The sequence below is a fragment of the Notolepis coatsorum genome (genome assembly GCF_963971535.1).
Source record: "Notolepis coatsorum genome assembly, chromosome: 8".
Taxonomy (NCBI): domain Eukaryota; kingdom Metazoa; phylum Chordata; class Actinopteri; order Aulopiformes; family Paralepididae; genus Notolepis; species Notolepis coatsorum.
The window spans coordinates 1,076,217-1,094,395 of NC_140172.1; the positions used below are offsets into that span (position 1 = coordinate 1,076,217).

Consider the following 18,179-nt stretch of genomic DNA (forward strand, 5'->3'; position numbering starts at 1 on the left):
AAATGGCATCCAATGTAATAAAAAAAGTCAACCAACGAACTCGATTCTTGTACCGGATCTCCTCTCTGGTAAACAAGAATACCCTGAAGACTCTGGCAGGAGCACTCATTCAGGGGTACTACGACTATGCTTGCACCTCATGGTACCAAAGCACCGCAAAGGTGCTAAAAACAAAATTACAAACATCTCAAAACAAACTGGTCAGACTACTGCTTGACCTTACTCTAAGAACCCACCTCACCCCTGCCCACTTTGACAACCTAGGATGGCTTAGAGTAGACGACAGAGTACAGCAACTTGCAATGGGCCTGGTCTACAAGATACACTACACCACTAAGATACCCATGTACATGTCAAAATACTTCCCAAAGGTCAGTGAATACCACAATCATGATAGACCCAGATTCGGCTCAAACAAGGGACTAAACACGTTTCGCAATTATGCCACATCAATGTGGAACGCCCTACCCAAAGCTGTAAAGGAATGTGAATCACTACCCACTTTCAAAAACACTCTCAAAGAACACCTACAGGAGACTGCAATTCGAAACTGGCCCCTACAAATGTCCTAACCCAGTTGTACAGTAAATGACCAAGTATGGCTTTGTCAGTATTCCAATGTACAGTGTACAGTGTCCCCCACCCACCCCCTACTCAACCCCCCCCCCCCCCCACCTCCAATGTACAGTCCCCCCCCCCCCCACCCAACCCAACCCCACCCCACCTACCCAACCTCCCCCAATGTACAGTTTCTACGTCAAATGTATATACACTCTTTTTCTGGACACTTTTTGTATCACAAACAGCACTGTATTTGCAAATCTGATATGTCATAAATGTATAGATGTAGCAGTACTGTCTATCTGTATGTCGTGTGGTGTGTGTCATATATGTTATGAATCTGATGAATTGAAAATGGGGGACCCTGATGACATCAGGGTCCCCCATTTTCAATTCATCATAACCAGGGGGATGCAGACCAGAGAAAGACTTTCGTCTCAGATGTAAAGACGAAAGTCTTTCTCTGGTCTGCATCCCCTTAACAATTGTATGTATTGAGCTGTACTGTACTGTACCCATTCTGAATGAATGAATGAAAACTTTATTTAACAGATTGCAGAATGGGTACAATACAGTACGGCTCAATACATTCTGCAATCTGTTAATAAACTTTTCAATCAATCAATCAATAAATGTACTCATACAACTTCTATATGAATTGAAAATGGGGGACCCTGATGGAAACAAGACAAACGTCTTTCTCAGGTCTGCATCCCCTTAACAATTGTATGTATTGAGCCGTACTGTATTGTACCCATTCTGCAATCTGTTAAATAAAGTTTTCATTCATTCATTCATTCACAGCGCGGCAATACTCCAATTCAGCCACTGGGTGGGTGGCGCTGCTGAGCGGTCCTGAGAGGAGTAGGGTATATCTGCAGAGCCACAGAGCTCAACGTCTGGGCGGGGCTTCGTGGCTTGGACTGAGAGCGCCGCGCTCTGCAGCTGCATACTGTTGTTGGTTGATGCCGGAGGCTTTCTGACAACATGTGAATGAAGAAGAACAGAGCGGCTAAACACACCACCACCACCACAACAACAACCACTACCACCACCACCGCAGCAGCAGCAGCTCGCTCCCAGGTAAACAGAGTTGTGCATCATGTAGACTTGCTGCAGTAAGTAGTGTAATGTTTCCTCGCCCCGGTGGAGGATGTGATGTTAGCTGTGATGCTAGCTGCTGTGGAGGATGTGATGCTAGCTGCTGTGGAGGATGTGATGTTAGCTGTGATGCTAGCTGCTGTTAGCTGTGATGCTAGCTGCTGTGTAGGATGTGATGTTAGCTGTGATGCTAGCTGCTGTGTAGGATGTGATGTTAGCTGTAATGCTAGCTGCTGTGTAGGATGTGATGTTAGCTGTGATGCTAGCTGCTGTAGAGGATGTGATGTTAGCTGTGATGCTAGCTGCTGTGTAGGATGTGATGTTAGCTGTGATGCTAGCTGCTGTGTAGGATGTGATGTTAGCTGTGATGCTAGCTGCTGTGTAGGATGTGATGCTAGCTGCTGTAGAGGATGTGATGTTAGCTGTGATGCTAGCTGCTGTGTAGGATGTGATGTTAGCTGTGATGCTAGCTGCTGTGTAGGATGTGATGTTAGCTGTGATGCTAGCTGCTGTAGAGGATGTGATGCTAGCTGTGATGCTAGCTGCTGTGTAGGATGTGATGTTAGCTGTGATGCTAGCTCCTGTAGAGGATGTGATGTTAGCTGTGATGCTAGCTGCTGTGGAGGATGTGATGTTAGCTGATGTTAGTATGCGTCTGTATATACCTGCATAATAATCATGTTACATGTCTGTAGATACTATATATCTGTACATATCCCTTACTAGTTACTATATCTATATCTGTACTGTACATATCTCTTACTAGTTACTATATCTATATCTAAGAGCTATGTACAGATAGATATAGTAACTAGTAAGGGATATTATGTATACATATCCCTTACTAGTTACTATATCTGTACTGTACATATCTCTTACTAGTTACTATATCTGTACTGTACATATCCCTTACTAGTTACTATATCTGTACTGTACATATCCCTTACTAGTTACTATATCTATATCTGTACATATCCCTTACTAGTTACTATATCTATACTGTACATATCCCTTACTAGTTACTATATCTGTACTGTACATATCCCTTACTAGTTACTATATCTATATATGTACATATCTCTTACTAGTTACTATATCTATATCTGTACATATCTCTTACTAGTTACTATATCTATATCTGTACATATCTCTTACTATACTATATCTATATCTGTACAATCTCTTACCTACTCTTACTATTTACCCTGCTGGCCAGTATGACTTACTACCATAGTGTCTTTATACCTGTATCACTGTACATATTAATACTACAACTCTGTACATATCTGATTAGCACTATTACTCAGTAGTACTCGTTTATTATTTTGTATCCAGTTTAATCACATGTACATTATATATTGTTAATGCACTTTATTGTTACATTTGAACTCTGGTTGTATGCCAAACTTATTTTCATTGTAATGTACTTGTGCTGTATAGTTACATAACATAACATTTGAATCTAATCTAATGTAATATAGATACAGCAGAGCACGATCAATACATTTTTATTTATATAGCACATTTACAACTGTGCTTCACAGATAAAACACATAGCAAAGAAGAAAATACATATACAAAGCATATACTAAATATAAAAGTGCAAATGCAAATAAGTGCAGGGGTTCAGATAAAAACAAAATAAGAATAAAAGAAAGAAAAGTAGAATACAAATAAGGCATAAAAGGACTAAAAGTAATGACCTAGGAGGCGGGCTCAGCTCTGGTCAAAGTCCAGGGAGAATAGATGAGTATAAGAATAGAATAAGAATAGATGAGATAAGCCGGGACTTAAAGACCTCCAGGACCGGGGGTTAACCACCGCCGCCGGATGTGGAAGGGGAGGCTATTCCACAGTTTAGGGGCGGCTATGGAGAAACCTCTGTCCCCTCTGGGTTTGAGCCTAGACCTGGGCACATGTAGCAGCGGTTGCTCAGGGCTCTGGATGGGGTGTGGAGACTCAGGAGCTCGGTCAGGTACTGTGGGGCCAGGCCATTTAGGGATTTAAAAACAGTTAAAAGTCATTTAAAATCAATGCGGTGACGGACCGGGAGCCAGTGGAGTGAGGCCAGGGCTGGGGTGATGTGCCCACGTGTGTGCCAGGGCTGGGGTGATGTGCCCACGTGTGCTCAAGATGCAGTCAGACATCTAACCTGACCGTTCTGGACTTCCAGCTGTTATTAAAGGGATATTTCACTTCAGTAGAACTTGTCATTTTGCTTAATTGCGACCATTGACTCATTATACAAAACATCAACAAGTACATATTATCTCCCAGACTTATTATCTGTAACTATACAGGTACATTATCTGGAACAGTTTTTTTCTGTTTTTAAAACAACCTCCTGGTTTAAACCTCCTGCAGCCAGACAGTCCCTGACAGTTTGACTAATTAAACAGTGACGATATTAACCTGGACATTAGACCGGTTTAACACATGTCAGGTTTTAAAGGGATATTTCACTTTAGTAGAACTTGTCAAGTTTCAGCAGTCTTACCTCTATGTAGTACATCTACTAGTGAGCTAGTGACCCCTGCTTGTCGTCTGCCGTCAACACCACCATCTACTAGTGAGCTAGTGACCCCTGCTGGTCGTCTGCCGTCAACACCACCGCTCCTCCCAGGCGTCGGGCTCCTCATTCACTTCCATTAGTTTTGAAGACCATCATTGTCTAAATATCATCCTTCTGAATTATAAACAAACTGCTGCCGTGCAGATTTCAATAAAACAGACAATTGGTGCGGCTGGGTGGCGCAGCGGACATTGCGCTCGTCACCAACGCAAAAGAGACACCGGGTTCGACTCCGGCTGTCGGCGTTCCCTCCGGCTTGGGCCGGCCGTCATACTAACTCAATTGGCAGAGTTAGCGGGTGGAAGTCGATGGGTGGTAATCTGGACGTTGTGGACAGCGACTCCTACAGGTCGGTTGGGGGACGCCTGCACAGCAGAGACAGGAAGTGGCGGGGGGAAGTGTGAGCCTCCCACACGTTACTCCTCGCCAATGAGAGTCCGCGCTGGCAGGTGAAAAGATGTGACAGGCTGCCTCCTCGTGTACCGGAGGGGACACGTGATGCAAGGCTTCTATCCTCCCTACAACCGACCAGTGGGGGGCATATGCGAGCAACGTTCAAGACAGGGGAGGGGAGAATTGGCAGTTTGGCACAGTGGAATTGGGATGGGAGAAAAATAGAAAAAGAGGGAAAAAAAGTGGATCAATTTTTTTTATAAAAACCAGACCATTCTGGGTCTAAGGTACATGATTGTTTTGGCATTTGATATGTTACAGATTTATTATTACCTTTGAAAAACAAAACCAGATTGTTGTAGGTTTGAGTGTGCTGTGTGTCGTTGCCCTGCGTGTGATGGAGTGGTTACCATGGTTACCTGCTGCCTTGCTGAAGGAAAGATTCTGTCTTTCAAATTACACCTCAAGTGAGAAATAGTTCCTATATATATATATATATATATATATATATATATATATATATATATATATATATATACTCATAATCTGGAAAATACAATAGGTACAAAAAATACCTTTGACTCAGACAAATATATTACACAGAATAATATATAGTTTGTTTATACTTCAGATGTACATTTAGACTTGGTCCTATATATGTCTGTCTGCCAGTCTGTCTGTCTGTCTGTCTACCAGTCTGTCTGTCTACCAGTCTGTCTGTCTGTCTACCAGTCTGTCTGTCTACTAGTCTGTCTGCCAGTCTGTCTGTCTACCAGTCTGTCTGTCTACCAGTCTGTCTGTCTACCTGTCTGTCTGTCTGTCTGTCTGTCTGTCTGTCTCTCTACCAGTCTGTCTGTCTACCAGGACTTTAGCTCTGCATTTAACACCATCCTGCCTGACAGACTAGTGCCCAAACGCATGGACCTTGGACTAAACCATCCCCTCTAGTGTTGTCACGATACTGGAATTTCGACTTCGATACGATACCTTGAAAAGTATCGATACTTCGATACCATTTCGATATCAAAAAAAAAAAAAAAAAATTATATATATATATATATATTTTTTTTTTTTTTTTTTTTTAAACAAATTTAGCTTTTGTTGCTGGTTGATTCTCCTCAGCTTCTCTCTGGTACTATAAGAAAAGAGAAATATAAGACTTTTAAAACCCGTTGTTTCTCTCTAAAGAAAGAAATACATAGCAAACATGACTTAGTTATGCAATAGTGCTGCTGCTTTTTATTTGGTTAAAATATTTTAGTTAATAAGACTAAAATATATGACTACAACAATTTTCATTAGAGAGAGATATTTCTCCGGGGCTGGTAACGTTAACCAACCTCGTGTCGAGTGTAGTATTGTATGACCTCGACATAACGTTTAAACGTAATTTTACTCCGTTTCCATGCGGTAGCCGGCTAGCTAGCATAAGCTAACAGAGGAACGACTAGCAGTAGCTATCTAACGTTAGCTAATAGCTGTAACGTACAACGAATCAGCTGTTGATATGATGCGCCATCAGTAGACAACGTATCTTGTATTAAACTAGAGTTAGTGGTTTAATGCTTCAGTCACAAACCTCTTTCATTTCTTTGTGGAGATCCGCGTGCCGGTCCTTCAGGTGTTTTGCCATATTTGAGGTGTTGGCACCTTTCGTTGGCACTGCCCTGTAACACCGCTTGCAAATGGGCATTGTGACATCTTTAACTTTCCCTTCTGTGTTTACTTCAAAACCGAAGTACTTCCAAACAGCACTTCTGCTGTTTTCTTTATCTTTAAGTTGTGGAGGCGCTGCATCTGCCATCTTAGTTCACTCAGCTAAAATGTTTACTGAAGAGTGAAGACGCCGACGGCTCGCTCTGTGAGGGGGAGGGCTGGAGGGGGAAGCGTGCTCTGAACAGCTGGAGGGGCAAGCATGCTCTGAACAGCGTGTCAACAAACTTCCGGTAGAACACTGCCAGCGGGTACCGATACTACAGAAAGTATCGGTATTTCGGGAAATGAGTATCGTAACTGTTTTAAATATTCAGTATCGATATTTATCGATACTTCGATATTTTTGACAACACTAATCCCCTCTGCCGGTGGTCCAAGGACTTCCTCTCTGACCGCCCCCAGAGGGTCAGAATAGGCCCCCACACCTCCACAGCCATCAGCCTCAGCACCGGATCCCCCCAGGGCTGTGTGCTGAGTCCCCTTTTTTACTCTATTTATACACACGACTTCACCGCAGTCCACCCCAGCAACACCATCATCAAGTTCGCTGACGACACCACCGTGGTGGGCTGCATCACAAAAGGTGACGAGACCGCGTATCGCAACGAAATAGAGCAGCTGTCAGCCCTGTGCAAGGATAACAACCTACAGCTGAACAAGCTAAAGACCCAGGAGATGATCGTGGACTACAGGAGGAAGAAGACCAGCATACAGCCCCTGAATATCGACGGGGGATGTGTAGAGAGAGTCTCGGTCATCAAGTTCCTGGGTAGAGCCATATGAAATCCGTTTTATTTTTTTCCAAATTCCATTTTATTTTTTTCCAAATTCCGTTTTTTCCGTTTTAATATTTCAGAATTCTGTATTTTGCTTTGTACGCTCATTTTACCATCAGAAATAGTGTCTAATAAGTGGGAATGAATAAATGTCCACAATTTAATAAGATATAACAGTCCATTTAATAGGGCTGTCTTAAATACTTCGAAGCTTCGTTCGATGGGCATGGGATTCGAATATGAAAATAAAATTTGATTATTAAAAAAATAAAAAAAATAAAAAGGTATATATATTTTTGCAAAATCAACTCTGCCTCTCTTTGTTAACTACAACAAGCAATGCTGTTTGTTATTTAAGATGAGGTCGGACTCTGCACTGACAGATTTGTGTTCATTGTGCTGCTTTTATAAAGCCTCAAATGACTGCTTACAATATTTCATGAAAGCAGTGTTTTGTTTGTCTAAGATTTAAAAAGGTTTAAACTTTACAGCACTGACAAGTGCTGTACAAGTCCCACAACATAAAAAAAAAAAAGCAAAAAAAAAAAAAAAAAAATTTAATTTTTTTTTATAGTTGATTCCATTTTTATTGCTCAATTCCGCGATTCCGTCCGCGATTCCGTGATCGCGGATTCCATATGGCTCTATTCCTGGGTGTCCACCTGGAGGATGACCTGACCTGGAGAATCAACACCACGGCGATAGTAAAAAAGGCACAGCAGAGACTCTACTTCCTGAGAGTACTAAGAAACTACCACCTCAGACAAGACCTGCTTGTGTCTTTTTACCGCTGCTCCGTGGAAAGCATCCTCACCTACTGCATCAACGTGTGGTTCCTCAGCTGCACAGCCGCAGAGAGGAGGGCGCTCCAGAGGGTCGTCAACTCGGCCCAGAAGATCATCGGCTGCCCTCTCCCCTCACTGGAGGGACTATACAACTCCCGCTGCCTCAAAAAAGCAGTAAAAATACTGAAGGACCCACACCACCCGGGCAACAAACACCTCGTACGGCTGCGCTCGGGCAGGCGTTTCAGCGTCATGCCCACCCGGACTAACAGACTGAAGTTTAGTTTTTATCCCAGGGCCATATGTGCACTAAACTCAGCTAAATTTTAAAACAACAGTCTCCCTTGCACCCCCCCCCCCCCCCACGCACACGCACGCACAACATTAGGGATAGTGCAATTATCTTTTACACCCCCCTGTTTTATTAATGTTATTTATGCCCCACCCCTGTTTTTATATTTAACACTGTGTTTAGGACTGTTTTTATATTTTTAATATTTTTACTAGCACCTAGGGTTGCATTTTAAAATTTCGTTGTAACAACTGTAACAATGACAATAAAGATCTATTCTATTCTATTCAGTCTGTCTGTCTACCAGTCTGTCTACCAGTCTGTCTACCAGTCTGTCTCTCTACCAGTCTGTCTACCAGTCTGTCTCTCTACCAGTCTGTCTGTCTACCAGTCTGTCTGTCTACCAGTCTGTCTCTCTACCAGTCTGTCTGTCTACCAGTCTGTCTCTCTACCAGTCTGTCTGTCTACCAGTCTGTCTGTCTACCAGTCTGTCTCTCTACCAGTCTGTCTGTCTACCAGTCTGTCTGTCTACCAGTCTGTCTCTCTACCAGTCTGTCTACCAGTCTGTCTCTCTACCAGTCTGTCTGTCTACCAGTCTGTCTGTCTACCAGTCTGTCTGTCTACCAGTCTGTCTCTCTACCAGTCTGTCTACCAGTCTGTCTCTCTACCAGTCTGTCTGTCTACCAGTCTGTCTGTCTACCAGTCTGTCTGTCTACCAGTCTGTCTCTCTACCAGTCTGTCTACCAGTCTGTCTCTCTACCAGTCTGTCTGTCTACCAGTCTGTCTGTCTACCAGTCTGTCTGTCTGTCTCTCTACCAGTCTGTCTGTCTACCAGTCTGTCTGTCTACCAGTCTGTCTCTCTACCAGTCTGTCTGTCTGTCTACCAGTCTGTCTGTCTACCAGTCTGTCTCTCTACCAGTCTGTCTGTCTACCAGTCTGTCTGTCTACCAGTCTGTCTCTCTACCAGTCTGTCTGTCTGTCTACCAGTCTGTCTGTCTACCAGTCTGTCTCTCTACCAGTCTGTCTGTCTACCAGTCTGTCTGTCTACCAGTCTGTCTGTCTACCAGTCTGTCTGTCTACCTGTCTGTCTACCAGTCTGTCTGTCTACCAGTCTGTCTGTCTACCAGTCTGTCTGTCTACCTGTCTGTCTACCAGTCTGTCTGTCTGTCTACCAGTCTGTCTGTCTACCTGTCTGTCTACCAGTCTGTCTGTCTGTCTACCAGTCTGTCTGTCTACCTGTCTCTCTACAAGTCTGTCTATCTACCAGTCTGTCTGTCTACCAGTCTGTCTGTCTGTCTAGTGTTGTCACGATACTGGAATTTTGACTTCGAAATTTGTTTTAAAAAAAATAATATATATATATATATATATTTTTTTTTTAAAACAAATTTTGCTTTTGTTGCTGGTTGATTCTCCTCAGCTTCTCTCTGGTACTATAAGAGAAGATACATATAACACTTTTAAAACCCTTTGTTTATCTTTAGATCAGACATTTAAAAATAACTAAATTATCTAATCTAAATCAAACCCCTCTTAAAAACAAAAACGTGTTTAACCTAGCCATCTATAAAACATCATGCTAAAACTGTGAAACAAACTCCCCTAAAGAAAGAAATACATAGCAAACATGACTCAGTTATGCAATAGTACTGCTGCTTTTTATTTGGTTAAAACAACTACAACAATTTTCATGAGAGAGAGCGAGATCGATCGTTCGTTCGTTCGTTCTCCGGAGCTATACTCGGAGCATTTATTAACGTTACATTTTCAACAAGATCGCCGTCGACTAAAGACTCACTTCTTCAACAATTATCTGAAATGATAAAAAAAAAAAAAAAAAAAAAAAAAAAAAAAAAAAAAAATCTAACCCCGACTAACCTTAATGTCATGCACTTGTCCTAATAAACTAACCTACACTGTAACACGCAACACTTTGATGAACATTGTTACTCAGCTGATAGTTATACCCTTCTTGCTGTCTTGTCGCACAGAACTTGTAAGTCGCTTTGGATAAAAGCGTCAGCTAAATGACTAAATGTAAATGTAAATGTAATTAAATTAATTACTAATTACAGAGCAGTGCCAACGATACAGCTATGAGCTAACGTTAGCTAGTCGTTAGCTTATGCTAGCTAGCTGGCCACCTTTATAATCACTTCATGGAAACGGGGTAACGTTATGTCGAGTTCATACGTGTCGTGTACTAGTGTAGTATGAATGAACTCGACTTAACGTTACTCCGTTTCCATGAAGTGATTATAAAGGTGGCCAGCTAGCTAGCATAAGCTAACGACTAGCTAACGTTAGCCCATAGCTGTATCGTTGGCACTGCTCTGTAACAAATAAATGCTTGCAAATGGGCTTTAGCTTTTCCTTCGTCGTTTACTTCAAACCCGAAGTACTTCCAAACAGCACTTCTGCTGTTTTCTTTATCCACAAGCACAAGTTGCGGAGGCTCTGCACTAGCCATCTTCGGAGCTAAAATCTGTTTACAAACTGAAGACAGGTCTGCGAGGGGGAGGGCTGCAGCGGAGGAGGAGGAGGGGGAGGAGGAGGGGCACACGTGTGTCTGTCTGTCAACAACTTGCGGTAGAACACTGCGAGCAAGCCAGCTGGTATCGATACTGCAGAAAGTATCGATATTTCGGGAACCGAGTATTGAAACAGTTTTAAAGGGGAACTCCAACATTTTGGGAAATTAGCTTATTTAACATCTTCCCTGGAGTTAGACAAGAAGATACATACCTTTTTTGTCTCTGTGCGTGCATTTTAGCTTTGGGAATAGACGCTCCGTTAGCATAGCTTAGCTTCATCACTGGAAGTGAGGCAGGACAGTAGCCTTACAGTGCCTTACAGTGTATTGCAAGGTCTGACATTGACCAAACTTGATATGCATGACCTTGGTGGGCTCTAGGTCAACTCCTGAAAAGGGGGTCAATGTCGGACTTTGCAATCAAAAGTTAGGGGGCTAATAACCCTTGCCATAATTTCAGTGCGCCCCCTAACTTTTGATTGCAAGGTCTGACATTGACCCCCTTTTCAGGAGTTGACCTAGAGCCCACCAAGGTCATGCATATCAAATTTGGTCAATGTCAGACCTTGCAATACACTGTAAGGCACTGTAAGGCTACTGTCCTGCCTCACTTCCAGTGATGAAGCTAAGCTATGCTAACGGAGCGTCTATTCCCAAAGCTAAAATGCACGCACAGAGACAAAAAAGGTATGTATCTTCTTGTCTAACTCCAGGGAAGATGTTAAATAAGCTAATTTCCCAAAATGTTGGAGTTCCCCTTTAAATATTCAGAATCGATATGTATCGATTTTTCGATATTTTTGACAACACTACTGTCTACCAGTCTGTCTACCAGTCTGTCTACCAGTCTGTCTGTCTACCAGTCTGTCTTTCTACCTGTCTGTCTACCTGTCTGTCTGTCTACCTGTCTGTCTGTCTACCTAGCTACTAGGGCCGAGATTCCATTTTAATTCGAAGCTTCAAAAACAAAAAACAAAAACAAATTATACATTTCTTTTGTATTATAATTATAATTTTTATTTTTTAATCTTGTGGGACTTGTACAGCACTTTGTTCAACGTTGTCAGTGCTGTAAAGTTTAAACCTTTTAAAATCTTAGACAAACTAAACACTTTGCTTTCATGAAATATTGTAAGCCGTCATTTGAGGCTTTATAAAAGCAGCACAATGAACACAAATCTGTCAGTGCCGAGTCCGACCTCATCTTAAATAACAAACAGCATTGCTTGTTGTAGTTAACAAAGAGAGGCAGAGTTGATTTAGCACAACAACGAATCCCATGCCCATTGAACGAAGCTTCGAAGTATTTAAGACAGCCCTACTAGCTACCTACCCGTCTGTCTATCTACCAGTCTGTCTACCTACTCGGGGGGGGGGGGGGGGGGGGGGGGGTCGACACAGCAGTATCGCTTGTCCCCCTAAAGACACATCAGAGACAGAGTGGTTAAAGCTTGTCCCCCTAAAGACACATCAGAGACAGAGTGGTTAAAGCTTGTCCCCCTAAAGACACATCAGAGACAGAGTGGTTAAAGCTTGTCCCCCTAAAGACACAGTAGAGACAGAGTGGTTAAAGCTTGTCCCCCTAAAGACACAGTAGAGACAGAGTGGTTAAAGCTTGTCCCCCTAAAGACACAGTAGAGACAGAGTGGTTAAAGCTTGTCCCCCTAAAGACACATCAGAGACAGAGTGGTTAAAGCTTGTCCCCCTAAAGACACAGTAGAGACAGAGTGGTTAAAGCTTGTCCCCCTAAAGACACAGTAGAGACAGAGTGGTTAAAGCTTGTCCCCCTAAAGACACATCAGAGACAGAGTGGTTAAAGCTTGTCCCCCTAAAGACACAGTAGAGACAGAGTGGTTAAAGCTTGTCCCCCTAAAGACACATCAGAGACAGAGTGGTTAAAGCTTGTCCCCCTAAAGACACATCAGAGACAGAGTGGTTAAAACTTGTCCCCCTAAAGACACATCAGAGACAGAGTGGTTAAAGCTTGTCCCCCTAAAGACACATCAGAGACAGAGTGGTTAAAGCTTGTCCCCCTAAAGACACATCAGAGACAGAGTGGTTAAAGCTTGTCCCCCTAAAGACACATCAGAGACAGAGTGGTTAAAGCTTGTCCCCCTAAAGACACAGTAGAGACAGAGTGGTTAAAGCTTGTCCCCCTAAAGACACATCAGAGACAGAGTGGTTAAAGCTTGTCCCCCTAAAGACACATTAGAGACAGAGTGGTTAAAGCTTGTCCCCCTAAAGACACATCAGAGACAGAGTGGTTAAAGCTTGTCCCCCTAAAGACACAGTAGAGACAGAGTGGTTAAAGCTTGTCCCCCTAAAGACACATTAGAGACAGAGTGGTTAAAGCTTGTCCCCCTAAAGACACATTAGAGACAGAGTGGTTAAAGCTTGTCCCCCTAAAGACACAGTAGAGACAGAGTGGTTAAAGCTTGTCCCCCTAAAGACACAGTAGAGACAGAGTGGTTAAAGCTTGTCCCCCTAAAGACACAGTAGAGACAGAGTGGTTAAAGCTTGTCCCCCTAAAGACACAGTAGAGACAGAGTGGTTAAAGCTTGTCCCCCTAAAGACACATCAGAGACAGAGTGGTTAAAGCTTGTCCCCCTAAAGACACAGTAGAGACAGAGTGGTTAAAGCTTGTCCCCCTAAAGACACATTAGAGACAGAGTGGTTAAAGCTTGTCCCCCTAAAGACACATCAGATACAGAGTGGTTAAAGCTTGTCCCCCTAAAGACACATCAGAGACAGAGTGGTTAAAGCTTGTCCCCCTAAAGACACATCAGAGACAGAGTGGTTAAAGCTTGTCCCCCTAAAGACACATCAGAGACAGAGTGGTTAAAGCTTGTCCCCCTAAAGACACATCAGAGACAGAGTGGTTAAAGCTTGTCCCCCTAAAGACACATCAGAGACAGAGTGGTTAAAGCTTGTCCCCCTAAAGACACAGTAGAGACAGAGTGGTTAAAGCTTGTCCCCCTAAAGACACATCAGAGACAGAGTGGTTAAAGCTTGTCCCCCTAAAGACACAGTAGAGACAGAGTGGTTAAAGCTTGTCCCCCTAAAGACACATCAGAGACAGAGTGGTTAAAGCTTGTCCCCCTAAAGACACATCAGAGACAGAGTGGTTAAAGCTTGTCCCCCTAAAGACACAGTAGAGACAGAGTGGTTAAAGCTTGTCCCCCTAAAGACACATCAGAGACAGAGTGGTTAAAGCTTGTCCCCCTAAAGACACAGTAGAGACAGAGTGGTTAAAGCTTGTCCCCCTAAAGACACATCAGAGACAGAGTGGTTAAAGCTTGTCCCCCTAAAGACACAGTAGAGACAGAGTGGTTAAAGCTTGTCCCCCTAAAGACACAGTAGAGACAGAGTGGTTAAAGCTTGTCCCCCTAAAGACACAGTAGAGACAGAGTGGTTAAAGCTTGTCCCCCTAAAGACACATCAGAGACAGAGTGGTTAAAGCTTGTCCCCCTAAAGACACAGTAGAGACAGAGTGGTTAAAGCTTGTCCCCCTAAAGACACATCAGAGACAGAGTGGTTAAAACTTGTCCCCCTAAAGACACATTAGAGACAGAGTGGTTAAAGCTTGTCCCCCTAAAGACACATCAGATACAGAGTGGTTAAAGCTTGTCCCCCTAAAGACACATCAGAGACAGAGTGGTTAAAGCTTGTCCCCCTAAAGACACAGTAGAGACAGAGTGGTTAAAGCTTGTCCCCCTAAAGACACAGTAGAGACAGAGTGGTTAAAGCTTGTCCCCCTAAAGACACAGTAGAGACAGAGTGGTTAAAGCTTGTCCCCCTAAAGACACAGTAGAGACAGAGTGGTTAAAGCTTGTCCCCCTAAAGACACATCAGAGACAGAGTGGTTAAAGCTTGTCCCCCTAAAGACACAGTAGAGACAGAGTGGTTAAAGCTTGTCCCCCTAAAGACACAGTAGAGACAGAGTGGTTAAAGCTTGTCCCCCTAAAGACACATCAGAGACAGAGTGGTTAAAGCTTGTCCCCCTAAAGACACAGTAGAGACAGAGTGGTTAAAGCTTGTCCCCCTAAAGACACAGTAGAGACAGAGTGGTTAAAGCTTGTCCCCCTAAAGACACAGTAGAGACAGAGTGGTTAAAGCTTGTCCCCCTAAAGACACATCAGAGACAGAGTGGTTAAAGCTTGTCCCCCTAAAGACACAGTAGAGACAGAGTGGTTAAAGCTTGTCCCCCTAAAGACACAGTAGAGACAGAGTGGTTAAAGCTTGTCCCCCTAAAGACACAGTAGAGACAGAGTGGTTAAAGCTTGTCCCCCTAAAGACACAGTAGAGACAGAGTGGTTAAAGCTTGTCCCCCTAAAGACACATCAGAGACAGAGTGGTTAAAGCTTGTCCCCCTAAAGACACAGTAGAGACAGAGTGGTTAAAGCTTGTCCCCCTAAAGACACAGTAGAGACAGAGTGGTTAAAGCTTGTCCCCCTAAAGACACATCAGAGACAGAGTGGTTAAAGCTTGTCCCCCTAAAGACACAGTAGAGACAGAGTGGTTAAAGCTTGTCCCCCTAAAGACACAGTAGAGACAGAGTGGTTAAAGCTTGTCCCCCTAAAGACACATCAGAGACAGAGTGGTTAAAGCTTGTCCCCCTAAAGACACATCAGAGACAGAGTGGTTAAAGCTTGTCCCCCTAAAGACACATCAGAGACAGAGTGGTTAAAGCTTGTCCCCCTAAAGACACATCAGAGACAGAGTGGTTAAAGCTTGTCCCCCTAAAGACACAGTAGAGACAGAGTGGTTAAAGCTTGTCCCCCTAAAGACACAGTAGAGACAGAGTGGTTAAAGCTTGTCCCCCTAAAGACACATCAGAGACAGAGTGGTTAAAGCTTGTCCCCCTAAAGACACAGTAGAGACAGAGTGGTTAAAGCTTGTCCCCCTAAAGACACAGTAGAGACAGAGTGGTTAAAGCTTGTCCCCCTAAAGACACAGTAGAGACAGAGTGGTTAAAGCTTGTCCCCCTAAAGACACAGTAGAGACAGAGTGGTTAAAGCGTGTCCCCCTAAAGACACATCAGAGACAGAGTGGTTAAAGCTTGTCCCCCTAAAGACACAGTAGAGACAGAGTGGTTAAAGCTTGTCCCCCTAAAGACACAGTAGAGACAGAGTGGTTAAAGCTTGTCCCCCTAAAGACACAGTAGAGACAGAGTGGTTAAAGCTTGTCCCCCTAAAGACACAGTAGAGACAGAGTGGTTAAAGCTTGTCCCCCTAAAGACACAGTAGAGACAGAGTGGTTAAAGCTTGTCCCCCTAAAGACACAGTAGAGACAGAGTGGTTAAAGCTTGTCCCCCTAAAGACACATCAGAGACAGAGTGGTTAAAGCTTGTCCCCCTAAAGACACAGTAGAGACAGAGTGGTTAAAGCTTGTCCCCCTAAAGACACAGTAGAGACAGAGTGGTTAAAGCTTGTCCCCCTAAAGACACAGTAGAGACAGAGTGGTTAAAGCTTGTCCCCCTAAAGACACAGTAGAGACAGAGTGGTTAAAGCTTGTCCCCCTAAAGACACAGTAGAGACAGAGTGGTTAAAGCTTGTCCCCCTAAAGACACAGTAGAGACAGAGTGGTTAAAGCTTGTCCCCCTAAAGACACATCAGAGACAGAGTGGTTAAAGCTTGTCCCCCTAAAGACACAGTAGAGACAGAGTGGTTAAAGCTTGTCCCCCTAAAGACACATTAGAGACAGACTGGTTAAAGCTTGTCCCCCTAAAGACACATCAGAGACAGAGTGGTTAAAGCTTGTCCCCCTAAAGACACAGTAGAGACAGAGTGGTTAAAGCTTGTCCCCCTAAAGACACAGTAGAGACAGAGTGGTTAAAGCTTGTCCCCCTAAAGACACAGTAGAGACAGAGTGGTTAAAGCTTGTCCCCCTAAAGACACATCAGAGACAGAGTGGTTAAAGCTTGTCCCCCTAAAGACACATCAGAGACAGAGTGGTTAAAGCTTGTCCCCCTAAAGACACAGTAGAGACAGAGTGGTTAAAGCTTGTCCCCCTAAAGACACATTAGAGACAGAGTGGTTAAAGCTTGTCCCCCTAAAGACACATCAGAGACAGAGTGGTTAAAGCTTGTCCCCCTAAAGACACAGTAGAGACAGAGTGGTTAAAGCTTGTCCCCCTAAAGACACAGTAGAGACAGAGTGGTTAAAGCTTGTCCCCCTAAAGACACAGTAGAGACAGAGTGGTTAAAACTTGTCCCCCTAAAGACACATTAGAGACAGACTGGTTAAAGCTTGTCCCCCTAAAGACACAGTAGAGACAGAGTGGTTAAAGCTTGTCCCCCTAAAGACACAGTAGAGACAGAGTGGTTAAAGCTTGTCCCCCTAAAGACACAGTAGAGACAGAGTGGTTAAAGCTTGTCCCCCTAAAGACACATCAGAGACAGAGTGGTTAAAGCTTGTCCCCCTAAAGACACAGTAGAGACAGAGTGGTTAAAGCTTGTCCCCCTAAAGACACAGTAGAGACAGAGTGGTTAAAGCTTGTCCCCCTAAAGACACAGTAGAGACAGAGTGGTTAAAGCTTGTCCCCCTAAAGACACAGTAGAGACAGAGTGGTTAAAGCTTGTCCCCCTAAAGACACATTAGAGACAGAGTGGTTAAAGCTTGTCCCCCTAAGGACACAGTAGAGACAGAGTGGTTAAAGCTTGTCCCCCTAAAGACACAGTAGAGACAGAGTGGTTAAAGCTTGTCCCCCTAAAGACACAGTAGAGACAGAGTGGTTAAAGCTTGTCCCCCTAAAGACACAGTAGAGACAGAGTGGTTAAAGCTTGTCCCCCTAAAGACACAGTAGAGACAGAGTGGTTAAAGCTTGTCCCCCTAAAGACACAGTAGAGACAGAGTGGTTAAAGCTTGTCCCCCTAAAGACACAGTAGAGACAGAGTGGTTAAAGCTTGTCCCCCTAAAGACACAGTAGAGACAGAGTGGTTAAATCTTGTCCCCCTAAAGACACATCAGAGACAGAGTGGTTAAAGCTTGTCCCCCTAAAGACACAGTAGAGACAGAGTGGTTAAAGCTTGTCCCCCTAAAGACACAGTAGAGACAGAGTGGTTAAAGCTTGTCCCCCTAAAGACACAGTAGAGACAGAGTGGTTAAAGCTTGTCCCCCTAAAGACACAGTAGAGACAGAGTGGTTAAAGCTTGTCCCCCTAAAGACACATCAGAGACAGAGTGGTTAAAGCTTGTCCCCCTAAAGACACATCAGAGACAGAGTGGTTAAAGCTTGTCCCCCTAAAGACACATCAGAGACAGAGTGGTTAAAGCTTGTCCCCCTAAAGACACATCAGAGACAGAGTGGTTAGATATTTGTCTACATGTTATAGTATCTGTTCCTAGCTGTCATGATAATATTATATCATATTACATGGTATAATATCTGTTCCCAGCTGTCAAGGTAATATTATATAATATTAGGCTACATCATGTTATAATATGTTTCTA

At 43.6% G+C, this 18,179-nt stretch overlaps 1 protein-coding gene across 1 annotated transcript in view; it reads left to right on the forward strand.

Annotated features, from left to right (window-relative positions):
* The first annotated feature begins 1,529 nt into the window (after positions 1-1,529).
* prkab1a (protein kinase, AMP-activated, beta 1 non-catalytic subunit, a) overlaps positions 1,530-18,179 on the forward strand; it is a 43,939-nt gene continuing 27,289 nt past the window's right edge. Inside the window, exon 1 of the mRNA XM_084320789.1 lies at positions 1,530-1,644. The gene's annotated coding sequence lies outside the window, so the exon portion shown is untranslated. The remainder of the gene's footprint in view (positions 1,645-18,179) is intronic.